The following is a 20506-nucleotide window of genomic DNA, read 5'->3' as shown; positions in this document are numbered from 1 at the left end:
ACATGGAGAGCACACTTTCAAATGACACAATGGATGGCATGGATTCCAACCAGTGGCGGATTAAGGCATGGGCGACATGGGCAGGTGCCCAGGCTGGCATCCTGTTTTGTATAGCTAATGCGCATGTGCTTGTGTTCTTTTACATGTAAGGCGGGACTTCCTTTTCTACATCCGTTGGCCATTCCAATCTTTCCCATTAATTTGAACATTAGTGCCTGTCTCTGCTAAATACTCTCTGGTTTTATGTGCCTCGTTTACATTTTACTGCAGTTTCCTGGTGAAATTAACCCTAGAGGTGCTAAACAACAACTTGCACACAAATCACAAGTACAATGGCTCATTATGACATTATAAACCCTTATTTTTCACTCTGTTGCTCACACTGCTATGTTATGACATCGAAACTTTTACTATAACGCATCGTTTGAAAAATGACAGCTGACACGTGAGACAAAAGTGTCATAGAAGTGACACAAAATGACCTGGTTGCTTCAGAAAACATTTCTTTGATGTTGCATTTGCTTTTAGGACTATCGGTTTGGTTTAGGTGTTGGTTAAGGGTAAGGATGTCTTTTTTGTTCACCTCTCATTTATCTTTTAGGACACTATTGGTTAGGTTTATGTTAAAGTTTTAGGTTAGGGAGGTAGGTTCTAATCATTTAAACCTCTAACATTCACATTAAAAACCTTGTCTGATTTTGACACAATTTCACTCACTTTTGGCGCCCCCCCCGCTGGACATTTCACTGGGGAAATGCAGCCAAACATATAATGAAGCACGTAATTTTGTTTTACAAAATTGTTGCCGTGGTCACGTAATTTTCATGAGATCAGGCTGTGATTTTGTGCCACAACTTATTCTGAAAACAAATTTTGTGTAAACAAAATAAAATTTAAATAATGAGTACACGATCACAGAATTTTTATTCATTTAAAATTTTAAGTTTAGTCTTTCCAGCGAAATTAGTTCAAAACAGCACCTGAAATCAAACAGAACAGAATGAGACCATTGTAAAGTCAAAATACGTAAATGCTTAATCTGCGTTAAATAAATGTGTTAGCATTGAACATTTAATTAATCTAATTGATTATAAATACAATAAAGTAACAAATTAATTCCATGGATTCAGTAGTAATGGATTCAGTATGGATTTGTAAACATTTGTATGTCAATTCGCCAATATTGTACATTTCAGTGTCTATTCAAACTTAAGAAAATGTTCTCATGAGATCACTTTGATAGTGTAGATTTATACAGATTATATCTTGCATTCAGCTTATTATTCTTAGTTTTTTTTTTTTTTGCATTGTGACCTTATTTGAATGGTAAATAGACACATTATCTTGGTAATTTTCATGAGATTCATCCATATAAAGCATTTGGAATGTCTGTGCTATAATTTGAAAACAGAAACGGCAAAACTACTGTGCTCTGCTCAAAGCCATCTCTCATCACAGTATTCTGTTCCGTTCTCAGAAGAAAATGCATAATCTTTTTGTTCCCTTTGTCATGAAAGTAAATCAGTATATCTCCAGAGGACCCTGTTGTCCTTTTATATGAAATGTGTCAGACAGCCTTAAATGTTCAACAGTTCAGTGAGAGCAGCACAGATGGCAGCAGATGGGAGGAGGAAGATTTCTCTCTAGACGCCCCAATCTGTCAGGAGCCTCTTTAGTTTTTGGAGGTTTGGCACAGGAACTCATTGACCTTTCAACCCCCAAGAGATGAGTTACCACAAATTATACATGACTCATGGAGAAATATTTATCAGATTTAATTAAGGACCAGACAACTGGGTTCCCAAGACAATTATATCATCTATGACAGTATTTTTCAGTTAGTAGACTAAGTTTGAAAACGAATTTGGCAATAAAATATGGACAACAATGAACAAAGAACTATGTTCAAACTATCTTCTTTATATGCTGCTTCACAATTAATAATAATGATTTATACCAGGGGTTTTCAAACTGGGGTCAAACCCAGGGGGCAGTGAGGGGTCATTGAAAAATGTAAATGTGTCTATATAGAATGAACATGTATGTATATATTAAATGTGTCATACAGTCTCACTGAATTTGACATTATTGCCATTTCAGTTGAATCCAAATGTTTCTCTTCAGGTTTATACATTTAACATTACTCTAATGTTGTTTTGCCTTTAGTACATTATCAATACAAAAGCCAGTTATTTAAAATGTCTTTAAATTTTCACATATAGTTTAAATTGATCTCTCTCCATGAAAATATATAGTATAGTGACATTTATATATTTTAACCCTTTTTGAACACCCCTGATTTATACTAATGGTTACAGTTTATTTTTTTTTATTTTTTTTACCCAATGTGAATTGCAGTTCCCAACATGCAAGTCTCTAATGAGTAAATGGGAATAACGTGCCCTATAATGCTCGAAGTTGGAGGTGTAAAATGGAAGAGTGAGATCACAGACAGCCACTAAGATGCTTTAAAAAATTAGTACAATTTTCTTGCAATGTGGTGTCATATACTTAAGGACGAAGGTGCTGGAAGTGCCTCAGTGTTATGCTTGTTGCCATTATATCAGGACTTGTTTTCTTTTAATGAAAATCTATTAAAGATTTCTATAACCTCAGGTTATATTTATGTGTGTATTTGTGTAGCTTGTGTACATGTATTTTGGTGACACCTGTGTGTTTTTTCACATGGATTACTGTCGGTAAGCAGCAGTTGCTATGGAGATGGAAGAAATTCAAGGATGAGGCGATTTAATTTATCATTTATGGCTGCAAGAGCAAAACTCAGGTATACAGATTCTCTAATAACAAACAACAGCAGCATCTGAGCACAACTTTCCATGGTTTTTAACAGTTCAGATCCTAATGAAGTGAAGATTTTATTGGTTTTTATAATTAAGATATCCTGAAAGCATTTTTTTTAACCTGTAAACACAGGACTTTCATTGCCAAGTAATGCAGTTCCCTATCTGTCACTCACTCGACGTTGTGTCGATGTAGTGACACTAGGGGTCACTCTTGGGAGCCCGAGACACCTCTGGTCTTTGATAAAAGGCCAATGAAAATTGGCGAGTGGTATTTGCATGCCACTCCCCCAGACATACGGGTATAAAAGGAGATGGTATGCAACCACTCATTCAGATTTTCTCTTCGGAGCCGAACGGTCATGCTCACTGAGCTGAATTCTCACGACAGTTCATTCACCTCTGCTGGATCTGACGGTGCATTTCAGCGGCTTCTCCCTCCTCTGCACTGGTGCACTGCAGAGAACGCCCCTGGGTGCTTTGGCAGAAAAAAGAGAGAGTTTATTTTCCTGAAAGAGTATATTTCTCTAAAAGAGTGGCACACACGGAACGTCTTTTTAAAGATGCGTGTTTTTAAAGATGCCTTTCCGATTGTGTGTTATTCCTGGTTGCGGCCGTTACCTCTCTACTTCAGACGGTCATGATCGCTGTCTTTCGTGTCTGGTCGCGACCCACACGGAGGCAGCGTTCGTGGATGGTTCATGTTCTCACTGCGAGAACATGACCATGGCAACATTGCGGTCGCGGCTTGCTTTCATAAGAAAACAAGCCACCCCAGTGGCTCCCCACCTCAGTCCTTCTACCTACGGGTTTGAGGCCAGCGCGGCTAGCACTGGGGGCGATTTGGGGATCCCAATGGGACCGCCTCCGCCGGGTATCCCCCCGCGGACCTCCCATCCCCCAGCACGCTCATCTACCCCGAGTCCACCGGCTCGTCTCACAGTGTGTTCAACCTCTTGTTCAGAGCCCGCAAAGCTGATGAGCTCTCAGCATCCGAGAGCGGGCTTGTCCAGTCGGACGCAGAAGCCTCAGCTGGGCTCGCCCCTTCGGGGACGATTGCCCAGTCACAGGCTGATTCAAAGATGACAGACATGCTTTACCGGGCGGCCGCGAGCATCGGGCTAGAGTGGAACCCTCCGCTCTCCACTGAACCCTCGCGGCTTGATGACTGGTTCCTGGGCTTGCGGTGCTGCTCAAAGCAGCCACGCCCCGCTCCAGTGCCTTTCTTCCCAGAAGTGCACGAGGAGCTGACAAAATCATGGGAGGCACCTTTTACTCCTGGTCCCGGTTAAATCGGTCCCGATTTCTCAGTTCCTCCGCCCTCACTACTCTCGATGGCGGGGCAGTCAGGGGCTATACCGCAATTCCCCTGGTGGATAAGGCGCTCGCGGTGCACCTATGCCCACAGAGCACCGCCACCTGGCGCAGATGCCCAAAGCTTCCATCCAAGCCCTGTAGGTTCACGTTGTCCCTGATGGCCAAAGCCTACAGCGCTGCTGGACAAGCTGCCTCTGCTCTGCACGCCATGGCTCTCCTACAGGCCCACCAAGCCAAGGCGCTAAAAGAACTGCATGAGGGTAGTTCCACCCCAGATCTGAAGCAGGAACTGCACTCGGCGACCGACCTCACTCTCCGAGTGATGAAGGTCACGGCACGGTCTCTCGGGCAGACGATGTCCACGGCGACACCGTCGAAGACTTTGCCCAGCAGTTCTCGAAGGTGAAGCAGCAGACAGAGGCTATCCGGCATATCCTGCCCCGGCGCGGCTCAAAATCCCACACCCCGTCTGCTCGTCGCCAAGGGCGTCGGCCCGGCCCCGGCATGGAGCCCACCGCAGGAAGCAGACGCCACCTGTCTCACGGCCGGCCACCAAGAACCCACGAAGGTCGTCAAAGCGCCCCTGAGACGGGCGACCCAGAAACCCACTGCATTGGAGCTGGTAGTATGACCACTCCATCCCCCAGAGGAGGGCCGGGTGGAGAATCTTTTGTTGTCTTTTCATTTGATTTCACCGCATGCCCAAGTGGCTGCGGTACCCAACAGTTCAGCAAAAGAGTGGTTTCCTCCTTCCCTGGGTCACATACCCAGTGTGCATGGTCGTCATCGTGACCACCGTCCACCTTTTTTCCCTTGCAGGATTGGCGCTCCAGGGGCAGTCTCCCCGCCCCTGCGCGCCCAGCTGTGGCACATGTCTGCCCCCGATGTGACAGATCTCCACGGGTTGCGAGGACAGGCCTCTTCCTCCCCCGTACCTGGCTGTACCAGGGGTGGTCACAAGGAGCCAGGTAAGTGCTTCAGTATCCCTAGACTCAGCACGGCCATGACATGGTGTGGCACCTCGAGCTCCACCCCGCCGCGAGGCCCCACCTGCCGGTATGTCCAACGACGTTGTCCCTTTGGTCCCCCTCGCGCGGAACTTGGACGCTTGGCTTGTGCTTTCCAATCCGTCGCGATGGCTGGTCCAGACCATCCAACTCGGCTACGCGATTCAGTTTGCCAGGCATCCGCCCAGGTTCAGCGGTATCCACTTCAACTTGGCTAAGAACGAAAACGCTGCTACTTTGCGTGCGGAGATCTCCACCCTCCTACGGAAGGGTGCGAAAGAACCTGTCCCTCCGGCCGAGATGAAGGGGTTTTACAGCCCCTACTTCATCGTACCGAAAATAGGCGGTGGGTTGCGGCCAATCTTGGACCTGCGAGTACTGAACCGGGCTTAACACAGACTCCCATTCAAGATGCTGCCGCAAAAACGCATTCTGGCCAGCATCCGGCATCAAGATTGGTTCATGGCGGTAGACCTGAAGGACGCGTACTTTCACGTCTTGATTCTACCTCAACACAGACCCTTCCTGCAGTTTGCATTCGAGGGTCAGGCGTATCAGTACAAGGTCCTCCCTTTCGCCCTGTCCTTGTCCCCTCGCGTCTTCACAAAGGTTGCAGAGGCAGCTCTTGCCCCGTTAAGGGAAGTGGGCATTCGCATTCTCAACTATCTCGATGATTGGCTAATCCTAGCTCACTCTCAGGACATGTTGTGTGCACACAGGGACTTGGTGCTCTCACACCTCAGCCGATTAGGGCTTCGGGTCAACTGGGAAAAGAGCAAGCTCCTCCCGGTTCAGAGCATCTCTTTTCTCAGTTTGGAGTTGGACTCAGTCTCATTGATAGCGCGCCTCACGAACGAGCGTGCACAGTCGGTGCTGACCTGTCTGAAGGCTTTCAAACAGAAAACAGCGGTTCCACTGAAACTCTTTCAGAGGCTCCTGGGGCATATGACATCCTCGGCGGTGGTCACCCCGCTCGGGTTGATGCATATGAGACCACTTCAGCACTGGCTCCACACTCGAGTCCCAAGATGGGCATGGCGCCGTGGGAAACATCGCGTGGCCATCATGCTGGTCTGTCACCGTCTCTTCAGCCCTTGGACCGACCTCTCGTTTCACCGGGCAGGTGTTCCCCTAGAGCAGGTCTCCAGGTGTGTCGTGGTCACGACAGATGCCTCCAAAATGGGCTGGGGCACTGTTTGCAATGGGCACGCAGCCGCCGGCTTATGGACGGGCCCGCAGCTGCCTCGAGTTGTCACAATTCTGCTCGCCCTGCGGAGGTTCCGGCCGTTGATCCAGGGCAAGCACGTGTTAGTTTGGACAGACAACACGACAACGGTAGCATATGTCTCTCATTGTATGTCACAACTTGCCCGCCATCTCCTTCTTTGGAGTCAGCAGCACTTTAAGTTGCTGCGAGCCACTTACATCCCGGGCGACTTCAACACTGCAGCGGACGCGCTATCACAGCAGGTTACCCTCAGGGGAGAGTGGAGACTCCACCCTCAGGTGGTCCAGCTGATCTGGAGTTGATTCGGACAGGCACAGGTAGACCTGTTCGCCTCCCAAGAATCCTCCCACTGCCCGCTCTGGTACGCCCTGACCGAGGCACCTCTCGGCATAGATGCGCTGGCACACAGCTGGCCTCTTGGCCTACGCAAATATGCGTTTCCCCCAGTGAGTCTGTGCACAGACTCTGTGCAAGGTCAGGGAGGACGAGGAGCAGGTCATCCTGGTAGCACCCTACTGGTCCACCCAGACGTGGTTCTCGGACCTCACGCTGCCTTGTGACAGCCCCCCCCCCCCGGCAAATTCCCCTGAGGAAGGACCTTCTTTCTCAGGGACGGGGCACCATCTGCCACCCGCGACCAGACCTCTGGAATCTCCATGTCTGGTCCCTGGATGGGACACGGAAGACCTAAGCGGTGGTAGACACGATCACTCAGACTAGGGCCCCCTCTATGAGGCGCCTGTATGACTTCAAGTGGCGTCTGTTCGCTAAGTGGTGTTCTTCCTGACAGGAAGACCCCCAGAGATGTGCAGTCGGATCAGTGCTTTCCTTCCTGCAGGAGAGGTTGGAAGGGCGGCTGTCCCCTTCCACCTTGAAGGTGTACATTGCTGCTATAGCAGCACACCACGACACAGTGGATGGTAAGTCCTTAGGGAGGCACAACCTGATCATCAGGTTCCTGAGAGGCACCAGGAGGCTGAACCCCTCCAGACCGCGCCTCGTTCCCTCACGTGACCTCTCTGTAGTTCTTCAGGGTCTACAGAGAGTCCCCTTTGAGCCTTTGCAATCAGCTGAGCTTAAGGCACTCTCCTTGAAGACTGCCCTCCTGACTGCGCTCACTTCCATCAAGAGGGTAGGAGACCTGCAAGCGTTCTCTGTAAGCAAAACGTGCCTGGAGTGAACTTTTTTTTACAGACAAATACCTAGAACAAAATCCAACACAATACATACAGTAATTTTGTCATATCAGATGTGAAGAACGTCTTTTGTGGAGTACAGTAATTTTGCTGGACCTAAGTAAACTATTGGAAAAGTCAAATTTTCTGTATTCTGTAAATCTTCAGTATTGAGGAACAGAAATATCAAAAATCAAGGACTTTAGGAAAAAGGTTCTGCAGATCACCAGCACATTTTTTTTTCATTCATAATGTAAATTAACAAACATGCAAGCCATCTTTATGCTTAAATGACATTACACAAAGGCACTGTGACAGCTTTTTCTGTCTTTATATTCCCTCTTTCTTGGCTTTTGGCTTTTAAAAAGTTCAATTCAGACATATGCACAAAGACACAAACTGTATAGTCAAGTGTGTGTCAGTCTGCACCCCTTTCTTATCTTTGACAGATTCTTGCAAACCTCCCTGCCATGATGTTCTGGGTGGTGGCATAATGATTCTCTCTCTCTCTCAAAAAAATTCTGTAACTCTAAAACCTCCAACAAGTCTTTGGGATTTTTTTTTTTCACCCTTTTTATCATTTTTATTAAAAACCAGGCGAAAGTCACAAGTCAGATCACTTAAAAAGTAAAAGCAAACAGTGCAAGATGACTTAGATGAAAGTTAATAAGGAGATTGTTCAAATCACTAACACAGAACACAACCTTTAATTTGTGTTTCTAAGAATAGACATTTCATTGCTGATTATCTTAAACTATCGAATGGCTGTAGTGTACGCAACTGTAGACAAATATGAACCGCCATGCCAATTATGAAAAATGCTGCAGCTATTTGATGGCAGAAGTGTTTGTGAATGCGAGATGAAAGGAACTGTGAAGGTGCTTGGGCTGCTGAAATCAGTAATGCATGTAATGTGAAAATTTTTATTTGAGAACACTGACATGTATAAAATCAAGTAGCCCATGTTAGTGATTCCAAAGCAGGAGAACGAAGCGAGTCCAGGGGTACTAGGAAATAGGAATATACTAGGAATGTACGTCCATGCTGTTGTGACACTTCATGACACTCTCAGTCAGTTAAAAGGAAATTAAGGAAGCGGGAACCAGCTTGCATTCTTCAGGGTAATTTATTTTCCACACTCTTTTTCATAAACTCATCAGATTTTAACATAAGGAATAACACAAAAATAATGCTGCCCTCCACAGCGTTGCCAGCTTCAGATCATTCTTCCCTTCACTGCCACTTGGCTCCTCTTTTATCTCCCTCCAGCTTTCATAGATAATCTTCCCCAGGTGTCAACCCTTACCGTGCTCTCTCTCTCAGCCTCGCTCTCCACAGATGTCGCTCGGCCACGGCCATCTCACCACATGCTTGTTAAGGAGGCAATTTTAAATGAGTGCCCTGAGGGATCTGACTGTTTTGGTGGATAGGAATGCTGACTATTGCTGAAAGACTTACATGGGCCCTATTTTAAGAGCGCTAGCAGTAAGCGATAATTCATACGCACAAGTCGGCACCATAGCAGGGGATGGGGGGTTCAAATGCCTCGCTCCCCTAAGGAACTTTATGACTAGGTTATGTTTGCTGAGAAAATCGCTACATAAACCTTGACCGTTGATGGGGTAAGACCAGAATCCAGCCGCTCTTGAAGGAATGTCAAAATCCCAGTTATGGGGCAATTCACTGGGTCTTCACCACGTGAAGAGCACCATTTTGCAAACAAGCACCATTTAAGTGCATAGAGGTGTCTTGTGGACAGTGCTCTAGCCTGTAAAATGGAGTTCATCACCGACTGAGCCAATTCTGGCTCGTCTGCTGTGCTCCATTCAGAGGCCACACGTGTAGGCTCCACGGCTCTGGTGGGGATGCCAAATCGTGCCTTGTGCTTGAGAGAGAAGGTCTCTCCATCAGCTGTATTTCCCATGGAGGGCCATCCAGTATTTCTATCATCTCCAGAAACCAGGACTGATTGGGCCATTTCGGCGCAATTAACAGAACTGTTTCCATGTCCACTCGGACTTTGCTGATGACAGAATGGAGCCGCACGGGGGAAATTTCACCGGCCATTTGTGAGCAGCGTGTCCACGCCCAGCGGGGATTGGGACATGGAGTACCAAAAGGGACAGTAGGCATTCTCCACGGAGGTGAATAGGTCAACTTCTGCTTTGCTGAATATTTCCCAAATTCTCATCACTGTCTGAGGATGATGTCTCCATTCCCCTGGTTATGCTACCTGGTGTGACAACAGATCCAATCTGAAAATCGGACAGCCCGGGACATGCGTCACACGCAATGAGAGGAGATGACGCCTGCTCCATTGGAGGAGGCGTTGTGTCATGCTCAATTATTGTGGCGATTATTGAGTCCGTCCTGGCATTTTATGTATGCCACTACTGTTGTGTTGTCGTAATGAATCAGAATGTGGTGATTCACAATGTCAGAATAAAAAGCTCTCAAAGCTCAAAGTGGTTGATGTACCACACCGTTTCGCACCTGCTCAGGTGCTGAAAGTCGGGCATCCATCGCACACTGCGCCCCAACCAGTATTGGATGCATCTTTTCTTCTGAAAATTTGACCCAGCATAACACCCTGTTGGTAGAAGGCCGGCGCTGTCCATGGTGATAGAGCAGCCAGACAGCGGCGAGTCACTGCGATGCACATGCGCTTAAGGTTCCAGGCGTGATGTGGAACGTGTTTCTTGAGTCAGTACTGGAAAGGTGTAACAGATCTAATGGTATGATGTTGGATGCTGCCACTATAAAACCCAGCATTCTCTGAAATGACTTCAGCAGCAATGTTTTCCCCAGTTTGAACTGAGACAGACACGAAGAATGGTCTGTACACACTTGTTCATGAGGTGCACGTGCATGCTCACGGAGTCGAGACGAACTCCTAAAAAGAAGATTTGCTGGCTGGGGAAAGTGTGCTTTTCGCCCAGTTGACATTCAGACCCAGATTTTTCAGATGACAAAGCAGAAAGTCTCTGTGTTCACTCAGTAGTGCCTCTGATTGGGCTAGTAATAACCAATTGTTGAGGTAAATCAAAACACGCACACCGTTGATTTTCAATGGGTCGAACGCCGTATCGATACATTTCGTGAATGTGCGAGGAGCCAGAGACAGACCGAAAGGAAGGACTTTGAATTGATACGCAGTTCCCTCTAACGCAAATCTCAAAAACCACCTGTGACATGGTGCAATTGGTACATGAAAGTACGTGTCCTTCAGATCTATTGATGCAAACCAGTCCTGAGGACGGATGTGCGATAAGATTTGTTTCCGAGTTAACATTTTGAATGGGTGCTTCGCGAGCGTGCGATTCAAGCGTCTCAGATCTAGTATGGGCCAAAGCCCACCGTCCTTCTTCGGAATGAGAAAACAACGGCTGTAAATCCCACTGTGTGTGTCGCAGTCTGAGACAGTCTCTATCACGTTTTTTGCGAGGAGACTGTGAATCTCTGCACGCAACACTGGTGCATCCTGTGGTTGGACCACAGATTGCAAAACGCCAGTGAAATGAGGTGGCCGGTGTACAAACTCAATCGTATTACGGTGCTCGATCATTTTTAACACCCAGTCTGACACGCCCGTGAGGGCTCACCATGCATTCATGCAGAAGGACAGCAGACTTATTGATTCGCTCGCTATAGGAGATAGAGTGCCACTCAGCATAGGGAAACAATTGGCATAATGTGTGGGGTGCATGATATGTGAAGTGGAAATTACATTTTCTCTTTTATGAGAACAATCTTGGTTTGAGTAATACACACAGAAGCAACATTTTGAACAATGTCTGTTCCCGATGAACAGTTTTGGGGAAGAGGGGAGAAACACTGTGTGCCCCGAATCGAGCCTTCTTTGGCTCTGGGCCGTGAATAATGGCAAGCTCTGGGCTCCTCTTCACGGGGCTGGGCACGTCAGGAATGTTTCTGTTGCCCGGCTGGCATTTTTCCATTGGCGCGTATTTTGCGGCGAGATGGCGGGTGCTCACACCTGGACCACGGTTTGCGTGGCTTCACTGATTTCTCAGTAGTAGATTTCGGCTGCACTGGGGCAGTAAGAGATGGATTCTTTGCCGGGCACTGACCAGAATTAGATTGAGAGCGTACCGGGAAAGGGGAAGTGCTACTTCTCTTTGGCAGAATGTGATTCATTGCTTGACACTGATTTTGCACTGCGATGAAGTGCTCTGAAAAGCCTTCTATGGCATTGCCAAAGAGACCATCGGGAGACACCGGGGTGTCAAGGAGGGCAGCTTTCTCTGCGTCACGCATCTCTGTGAGAGTTAGACAAATATGCTGATCCAGAACCACTGCTCATCGCTTTGCCGTTGGCCTGAGCGGTAGCTTTCGTGGCTCGCAGCGCCAAATCTGTAGCGGTGCGGAGCTCTTTGAACAGCTCTGGATCAGAGCCTTGCTCATGCATTTGTTAAAGGAGCTTGAAAAAGAGCACTGACATATTGTGGAGTGGCCCACTGCTGTATAAGTTCTTCCAGCCAGTCACGAGAGTGTGTTTTGAGAAAGAAAACATATAAATGTACATTTAAAGACACAAATTAGGTCCTTAGGGTACAATTATGTACCCAAAAGTTATACATTTAAATAGAGTTATAAAAATTAAAGAGGTAATACCCCAGTGACGGCCCTTGACCGAACCTTAAACAGTACCTTTTTTTCCTGAGTGTTTAAGCAGAATATACTGTATGTGCTACTAATGTTTTTCACCCACAGTATCAAAACCTTTATTAAAAATGTATAAAAACAGCTTAAATGTACAATATCAGTTAAAAGAAAGACATTTTTGGTTTGGTGTTGATGGAGTACTTGCCAATGGGGCTGAGGGTGTACAAAAGACATAAAAGGTTTTCTGAAACATTGGCCTATGACATAATGTTATTACAAGATTTTCCACCCAAATATTGTCGTGTGCATCCCCAAAGCAAACTCAGCATGTCACATTTTGTGAACTGCTGCTCTAGTCCAACATACTATAAAAACTTCATAAACCCATTCAGGACAGAGATGCAATATCATTATCAAATTTTTATGTTCAGATTTCTCAAGTATCTTTATTGCGTATGAGAGAGAGAGAAAGACATCGAGATACTGACCTCTTCTCCTGGACTCCTTTTTCACACTGAGTTTGACATCTGTTTGAAGTTCTGCCTCTGTTGACATCCTCCTGTGTCTGTATTCCTCTCAATAGCATGGAGATGGTGAGCATGGAGTCAGTCCTCTAGTCCTCTGAGGATAATTCAACACAAAGGTGTACTGGTCCAGTCATCTGAGCTTTATATCCAGTATGCAAACAGATGAAATTGGCGCAGTTGGTGGGATTGTCTGTATTTGTGTTGTATTTTTCTGCATACAAGTTTAGTAGTATTCCTCTGATGTTTTCACAGCACATCCAGTTGCATTCACAGTATCACATGATTCTTAAAATGAATCCAAACTGCTCAGCTGAGACCCTTTGGAGAGAGACAGAGATGTTTTTTTTTTTAAGGCATTTATCACAGAATGCTACAAATGCTACTGTTATCTACACACACGAATTATAAAAAACTTTCAGTTTACACACTCATAAAAATGTATTTTAAAAAATTGAGAGGAAAGCATTTATTAACTGTTTCAACAAGCGGCATTTCCTATCAGACATTTTTGCATCGGCTCAAGTGTGTTTACCTTCCCCTGTGGTGCGACTAGAAGCACGTTGCATCAGCAGTATCGGAGACCCAGGTTTGAATCTTGTTTTCAAACAAGAAAGTAATCATGTTCTCATAATCAGTGACAGCAGTGATTCTGATGTTGCTTTTTTCCCTCTAAAATTACATTTGTACTCCACTGATGGTTAGGTTTAGGTTTAAGGTTTGGATTGGAGGTAAAGTTTATAAAATATAAATTCCTCTTCACTGTTTTACAGCATGTACAGATGAAAACAACTCGCTTTTGGCGCCCCCTGTGGACAATACGCCCATGCGCCCACCAACAGTTACCACTTTGGAAACTGGGGGCAGTGTTTCGCATTTTGGTAAGCACAGACTGATTTTAGCTAAAGAAAAGTCAACTTACTGTTTCCAATTTCACTGTGAGATCAGTCTGTACACTCTGCACCAAACGTTTCTACCAATGACTAATTAATGACTCTTCAGCCGTCACAGAAATGCAAACAGATGTGCATAATTCATGTTTTAAATGTATTCTACTTAAATAATAGTATTTTAGACATTTGTAACACAAATAATGTACTTAAAAGTAATTAACTTTTGAAAGTCACATTATAATTTGATTACACAAATTTGAAATGTAATTTCTTTTTAACCAAAATATTTAATAGATTGCAGTAACTAATTACATTGTAATCAGATTACACCCAACACTGATTGTAACAGTTTCTTAAACCTAAAGCCTTATATATATATATATATATATATATATATATATATGACTTCAGAGACAGAAGTATTTATGAAAATTTACAAAATGGCTGGAACATTTGTGAAGGTACCGCCGCAGGTGTTGGAGTTCAATTCTTAGACACAACAATCAGCTTTCTGATGGATAAACTTTGTCCAAGAACAACCTGTTTAATTTTTTCATAAATGAAATGTATTACTAGTCCAGATGGGACAAATAAAAGTAAAGTAATTTGCACTCTTTGAATGGTGGGAATAAATTGTCATCCAAGCTCAACAAGAAAGAAATGTCACTTCCAAGTGAAGCACACGGTTCACTCATTTTACTAATTTACCAACTTTGACCACAAAGATAAAAAAAAAACCTTTCTACCCTTTAAAGCCTTGAGTCCTTCTGCCGGTGCGCTCATGCATCAAACAACCTTTCATTTACCAAGAACTGAAGGTAGAGAAGCAGCAGCCTGAACGATCAGACTCCTGAAGACAAGTTACAAATCAAAAGATTCAATCTGAACACAAGCAAACGTGTCAATCAACGCGTTCATATGCCAAAAAAAAAAAACAGAAAAGGCACACAATTTCACTCAGAGCAAATAATGTTATTTTTATTATCACCATGCCAGCTGTGTCTTATTGTGTTAGACGGAGGAATGATTTAATGTAATGAATGACTGCTCTTCAAACCGGTGGTAACTAGGTCACCACGCCGCTCAATCTGCTGTGTGTTTAAAGAGCTCAAGCATCACCTCTCATCTGGGTCAGAGCTGAGAAGCATTACTAGTCTCCGTTGTGCTGCCTTCTAAACTGTCAGGGAAGCGTCTCTGAATTACGCTTGCTTGCTTTGACATACATGGATTCTCTCCCTTTTAAGGGTGTGAAATATTAATTAGCTTACAAATTAGCATTGTGAAGACGTAGGATGGAATATGACAACCAATTTACTATTCATTCAGGGGTGATTTAAAGGGAAGTCCACATATTTGAGAGCTGGCAGTGCCCTGTTTCAAATCACAAAAGAGCACCCACATGGAAAGTAGAAAGTTTTATGATCGATGAAAAAAATTAAGCTGTATGTCAAAGCACATTATCCACAGAAACAACAAAAAGATCATTTTATTTAGCTAATTTGAATGTATCTTAAAGGATTGTACTTTCCAGAAAACCTTAAAATGCATTTGCATTGGTGCCATGGTTACAGGAGGTGCTCATAACATGTTCATAGCATCCCATTTCCCCCGTCTCTTGTACCACTTTACTGCATACCTGCCAACACTCCCGATTTTACTGGGTTTCTCCAGTTTTTACACCCCTCCTCCCACTGTACTCCCGATTTACAATTTCTCCCGATAAACTCACGATTTTCCACATCCACACTTTGCTCATGAGAATTAATTAGACCTCCAGGTAGGGTTGCCACACTTCCCGTAAAATACGGGATCATCCCGCATTTAAATATGAAATTCTGCATTTTTTAGATATAATTAGGACTACACGCTGCTACACCGTACCTTTAAATCTACTGCAAAGGCTTACCAATATTCATCAGTAGCTGATCGTGAAGTCCAGGAGTCGGTAGTAAGAGCGATGCACTCCACCTTCTCAAGCCATGTGTGCACGATATTCTTAGTCTCTCAACACAACGTTAGTAAACTGTGAGTGGCAGGGCTACTTAAACTCTGGTTTCATTTCCTCTAACTCACCACGTTAAGCGGATGCATATCTCCGACTGTAAACTTATGTTAGCTTCTTTGCCTGTGGTGAATCAATTTATATTTTTTCCTAGGGTTCAAAGCTTCCTGTTTACTTACTTTTACAGCACATCCCTGCCATTCACCATGATATCTGTTCATCTGGGATATTAAATTGGTTGTGTTCCTGGAATAAGGCAATTCTGCCTTGCACTTTTACACACTGTTTTTAATTAATCCAGGTAATCCGAAATTACTCCAAACTTCGCTTCTTTTGCACTTTCCCAAAAACTCTCCTATTTGATAATTCACCATAACATTACCCACAACGTACATCAGCTGCACAAATGTAGGGGTGACGGTAACCTAGTATGAAGTACAGTAAATGTTATATCACCCCCTTGTGGACTCCCAAAACTATTACGTCAGAACACATTAAATGGAAGACCAACTGACTGTGAATTGGAAAGCACACAAATTAGGTTTCTAATTTAAATGCTGGCTAATAGTAATATATCAATGCCTCAAAAACATAAGAAAATAACGTGCCAATCAATAATCGATTTATCAATATTTAATGACATTCCTACAATCAATACATGATCATTTCACTATACCTAAAAATCATTCATGTCTCTAAGGTTTTCAGTCATCCAGGACCAGTGTTACGTGTAATCCAACTGCAAAGTAATTAGTTACCGTAATAAAATTATTTTTTATTCAAGTATTTTTTTTTTGTATAGCACTTTTAACAAAATACATCATTTTAAAGCAGCTTTAGAGAAAATAATGCTGTTATGTCTGTAATTTAGTCTAAAAAAATAGTCTAACGTGTTACATTTAAAATTCTAGTAATCAGATTACATTTACTGGTTTTTAATTAAAGTTTTTAAGTACATTACGACATGAATTCATATGTACGTCTGTTTGCATTTCTGTGACAGCTGAAGAGTGTATGACAATGTATGAGGAAATATATTTTGAATATGTCGATCAGAAAAATAAAAACTTTTCTATGAAATGTGTTTTATAAAGTCCCTTAAAAGTAATGTAATTAGTAATGTGATTACTTTTTCTATGAAGTAATCATTTAAGTAATCTTATTACATTAAAAAAGTATTTAGTCATTTGTAGTGGATTACTTATTTTGAGTAATTTACCCAATACTGTCCAGGACATCCAAGAAAAATTCACAAAAGGACTCTTGCATTAAATAATAACAGCCTTAGCTATGTCAAACATCAGCAGCAGCTTACATCACATTACTTACAGTCAGTATTCTTGTGCTTTGTGCCAAGGACAACATTTTTTCTAAAAAATAAAAAGGAAAAAAAAAACATTCTTTTATTTTTTTCAATAACAGAGTTGAACTAATAAGCACATGTTCGGGTATCATTCACATGGTGTATCGGGAACCCAGTGCCTCAAAATATCATGCTTTTCTACACAGCTCTTTACAAAGAGGTCATGCTTTCATTTCTAAGTCACAGTTGAAGGTTTAAGGGGCATTCCACTCTTCATCTTTACGTTAACATATGTTTTAACAAAATTCCCCTGAAGCCCCTGGCTCTGATGAGGAAAAGCTGATTTTAAGAGATTTCTAAAGGCTGACTCTGAAAATGCCCAGGATTACACATTTAAACATTTTTGCAACAATAGAAACATGCACTCCTCACCCTGCTGAAAAAGTCATCATATGCTGTGTGTTTGAATGTTGGCCCCCATCATGGGATGCTGGTGTGCTGTTTCCACCAAGCTTCTTAATTAGCTTAACCAGTAAGACTTCCTTGGTGAACCAGCTTCACAAAACAGTAAAAATATGTTTTGTCGGTTAACCCCCCAAAAATCGCTCATGTGGTACCATCTAAATTATTTGGTTTTATTCCATTTCGAAAATATGATATAACTTTGACTAAATCAACCTGACTATACATTAGGTTACCCCAACGGAAGTCATTTTTAAGGGTTAGATCAATGCATTAAAAAAAACAATTTACGCAATAAATGATGTCCCCAGACTGTAAAAAGGAAGATTCCTGAGAAATTAAAGCTTGTAGTACCACCTATTTTCTCCAGGGGCTGTAAGCGAAACTTCAGCTGTAAAGCCAACACACAGCTTATACAGAGGGAAAAAAAATCATTCAGCAGACAGCACAACACAAGGATGCGTTCTTGCGTTCAAAACACAGCTTGATGGAGCACAAATCCGAACTAAGGGATCACAAGACGTGTTTTTCTAAGTATTAAACTACATTTAATTTGACACAGTGACCTAAAAATGGTATGTTTATAACACGGCGCAACCAAAGTGAGATGCTCCAAAAGCATTCATCTGACGCAGGTGTACATTGACGGGCCCTTTGACAAGCCCGCATAATAAATCTCTGACTGATTGACAAATTCACTTGCAAAATGGATTGATTAGAACTGTATGCCAATGATTGGCTTATGTTCAATAATATGCTAATAAACAATACATTGGATTCAGGGCTCCAGACTGTGATTAAAACAGTCGCAAATGCGACCAAAAATAATTGATTGCTACAATAATATATAATCTATAATAATATAAATCGGGTTGTTCATATGCGGTTTCATCAGATATTATCTTGTGAGTTATTACATCTTTAGAGCAAGCATCAGTGTCTCATGTCGCTTTCCACTCATTCTGTTGTGATGATGAGCTCACTGCACCGCACACAACAACAAACCCAGCGTGAGAGAGTCGTGAAAAAATGACTCTTTTGAACCGGGTCTTTTTCATGAATCACTTGAAAAGAACTGAGGGTTTGAACTCAGGAGCTCATGTTAGCAGTTTAAATCAGATTCACTTTCTCAGCAAATCAGCCATCAGTGAGCTCACAACTGGGAGTGCAGACATTTCAAAATAAGAGGCCCATGTGTATTTTTGGCTTCTTTATAATTGAAGGTCCTGTACTGTTTAAAACATGTTTCTCTTCTTGTAATTATTGATTGGGATTGGAGTAGCACAATAAACTGAATCTGGAATTTCATTCAATTTGAGAATTTCATTCTCTTGTAGTCTCTGTGTCTGGGCCATCCAGTAACAGTAAAGAAAGACTAAAGCAATATTTTAAAACAATATATATATATATATATATATATATATATATATATATATATATATATATATATATATATGACATCAAGCTTTTGACACTTAGGACAATTGAGGGACTTATACACAACTATTACACAAGGTGCAAACATTCATTGATGCTCAAAAGACAACACACTACTATATGCATACTATATGTAATTATCTGTAATGTAGATTCTGAAGAGCAGTACTAAATAAAATATATTTTATCTCTTATATTTGTATAAATTATGAAAGGGGTGTGAGCATTTATGAGACAAAAGGGAATGCAAACTTATCTTCTCAACTGTTTATTAAACTTTCGATGAATGGGTTATCAGCTGTCTTTCTTTTCTTCGGCTTTCTATCTGAAAAGCAATCTAATTTGAGCAAATCTGTGATTTGGCAACTAAAAACAGCCATTTGACTCCTTAATGTTTCAGTTTAGCCAATGGTTTTTGACGGTGAGATTACGTCTGAGAAAATAAACGCGGTTAACCGGTTTTACGATTATTTGCAATCTTTCTCATTATAGGCTACAATAGCACTGATGCAAAAAATACATATATCACAACTGAACATCTTAGTGGACGTATTTCTGTTGGCATCCAACAGTATTTTCTTCTGCAACAGTTTATTAAAGCAATGCATTGTCTGTCAGACTCCCCAACATAAAGAATTGGCAACAGACTCTATAATATTACTGTCCACAACACCTTACAAATAAACCCGTGGACTATGCATAATAATGGGAACATTGCTCACAGAAGGCAATTTAAAGTCCAATAATTACTAAAATGTAAATTTATTGTTGAACGTGATTAATCTGTATAGAATGCTTTAAATAATGAGGACGAAAAGACGCAACTTTTCAAAAGTTTACTCGCTTATAGTAACTATTGTACATGCAATGCACCCACACTGTCAGCACGCTTAAACATTACAAAAAGTAGCATCTTTTAATTCATCACTTTAAAATCACCACAGCTACAAATATTAAACTTACTAGTTTGTTGTTGGACGACTAGTGGAGCATCCTGTCCCATTTGTAGGATGTTTCTTTCTATGACTTCTGTCTGCATAATTTACATCTGTTGTCTTCAGTCAGTCATCTAAAAGCTCCCTAACAGCCGATTTAAGTCGCTTTTTTTTGGTGGATACGAGTCTGGTAGATTGAATTCCTCTGTTATATTTTGGAATTTGTGTGTAGTAGCCCCAGTTTCATGTGAATTGAAAGTTCACGTTCAGTTCGCCACACCTGGCCATTAAAGCGCCACGCGGCCACCATCCTTAACCATAGCAACAGCTCCAGTACCCACACAAGCACAAGAGTTTTCCCATTTAGGCTTACAAATTCTTATGAATAACTCTTTTATATTATATACAAGTCTGTCAAGCTCCTGAAGTTTGCGGAGTCCGCCTACAGGCGGGAGATTGATCATCTGGTGACCTGGTACAGTCAGAACAACTTGGAGCTCAATGCTGTGAAGACAGTGGAGATGGTCATAGATTTCAGAAAGCACCCAGGCCCACCCACCCCCATCATCCTGTGTGACTCTCCAGTTGACACTGTGGAGTCCTTCCGCTTCCTGGGAACCATCCTCTCCCAGGACCTCAAGTGGGAGCTGAACATCAGTGCATTTATCCTGATACATTTGAAAAAGGCATTTTTATTTTCACAACGCTTTCCGTCCACACTGCCGTTTTCAAGTGTTTTCCAAAAGTTGCTCGTCCACACTGAAACGTATGAAAACTCTTGAATATCCCCTTACTGTAC

General features: G+C 42.8%; 1 pseudogene; it reads right to left on the bottom strand.

Annotated features, from left to right (window-relative positions):
* LOC127440581 (uncharacterized) overlaps window positions 1-20506 on the bottom strand; it is an 85411-nt pseudogene that overhangs the window by 52826 nt on the left and 12079 nt on the right.

Source organism: Myxocyprinus asiaticus, chromosome 5, assembly GCF_019703515.2.
Source record: "Myxocyprinus asiaticus isolate MX2 ecotype Aquarium Trade chromosome 5, UBuf_Myxa_2, whole genome shotgun sequence".
NCBI classification, from domain to species: Eukaryota; Metazoa; Chordata; class Actinopteri; order Cypriniformes; family Catostomidae; genus Myxocyprinus; species Myxocyprinus asiaticus.
Note: the sequence above shows the minus strand (reverse complement) of the source record. Positions and strands in the feature narration are given on the sequence as shown.